A 1741-nucleotide genomic window follows, 5' to 3' on the forward strand; every position below is an offset into this window, starting at 1 on the left:
CTAGCCTTTCTTCAGTTTACTTGAATCTAGGCCATTTTTTTAAATGACTGCCTAATGTTAGCATTGTACGTTTCATAGAATCAAAGGGTTGGGAGGGACCTCAAGGGTCATCTGGTTCAACACTCTGCATGAATGCAGTAAGGCTATTCCTAAAAGTTTGTATTTAGTGAAGTAACCAACTGTCCCAAAATTTCCCAGTCAGTCCCTGTAACAGGGAGCCTAACCTTGTTAACTGCAATCAGAGGAGGGGCAGGAGTTTTGTATTCCCCAAGGGTCAATGGCTACAGCAGCCAGCCCCAGCAAGAACACAGACCCTGAGGTTAGGGGCTGTTAAGGACCTTGGGAGGGCACAGCAAGAACAGCCAAATTTTGTAAGACCAAGTCGAAGCAGCTGAATGGGGGGGAGGAGGGAGAAGGCTGATTATCAAGCAAAGTAGAAACCCATGTATTGCTGAAGAGCCAGTTGATAAGAAGGTGTGAGGCTCTGGGGCATATAAAACCAAAGCCAAAGATCTAGCAGGAGAGTCTGACCCTGCAGGCAGCATGGACACAATCTCCTGAAGGAGAGGGCTTCAGGAGATGGACTGGCCCATCATCTAAGTGGTTACCTAGGGCTGCAAAGACAATGACAATGGGAGCTTAAGGTGTGGGGTGAGGCACGGAGCCAAAGTGGCATGGCTTTTATCTGGAAAACAATTTGCTTGTGTTTATGTTCTGACAATGCTTAAAACTGGAGTACCAGGTTGTGGCTGCAGGGGCACAGGAGATGATGGGAGAGGTGCCTGAGAGGCATTCTCTGCTATTGGGGCAGAGACCAGGAAGCTAAGGTCTGAGCTGGTGGACCTGGGTTGAAGGGTCTCAGCCAGATAAAAAGAGCTGAAGCTGGACAGGCAGAAGTCCGGAGGGCCCAGTGTTGATTTGGACATAGAAGTCTACCTTGAAGAGACCACTGAGGGTCATTTCTGAGGCATGGGTGTGATTGGGGTTGGCTGGAGGTCATGATTAGCCCCTAAGGTGATTTAGGGCTTCTTGAAGAGGGAGTACACCTGTGAGGTGAGAAACAGAGGTAAAAGGCACCATCCCAGCATTTGTAGGCAACCTTTCCTTTATTTATTTAACAGCAAGTCATGGCTGGCAAGAGATAGGTGGTGGAGGAGGTCAGGGAACGTGGACAGGCCAGTCTGGCCACTAGGGGCACCAGACTCTGGGAAGAGTGAATACCTGAGCCTGTTGCAGTCCCCAAATTTGGGACCATGGCCCAGGGTCCCTAACTAGCCCCTTGAGCAAAACTTCTGAATTAGACTTAGATCAGATAAACCCTTTTTGTCCACTAAAGCCAGGTTTTGTCCTACTGCATTGAATGCAGCTGTATTGCTTCCTATCTGGTAGAAAACCATGGGCTAATTAGCTTGTCTTCAGGTCTGGATACGGTGGCCATCACAGAGGTCAGTCTGGTTGTCCTCTGTCCTCTATTGATATGAAACCAGATGACTTTATGTCCTCTATTTTTCCCTTGAAGAGAAAATAGAGGACATAAAGATGCTGGGTTTTGTATCAATAGAGGACAGAGTAACAGAAAACTGGAATGTCCTCTATGATGGCCACCCTATCTGTAAGAGTTGGTCACCTTAATATTGAAGCACTTTAAAAAACAGTCTGTTTTTTCAGGAGTACTGATCATGAGAGCAAATGGAAGCTGCAGGATGACTGACATTTTTGAAAAGCTGTCTACTTACATAGG

This window comes from Gavialis gangeticus, unplaced genomic scaffold (assembly GCF_001723915.1).
Source record: "Gavialis gangeticus isolate Ggan-Ray unplaced genomic scaffold, GavGan_comp1, whole genome shotgun sequence".
Classification (NCBI taxonomy): Eukaryota; Metazoa; Chordata; order Crocodylia; family Gavialidae; genus Gavialis; species Gavialis gangeticus.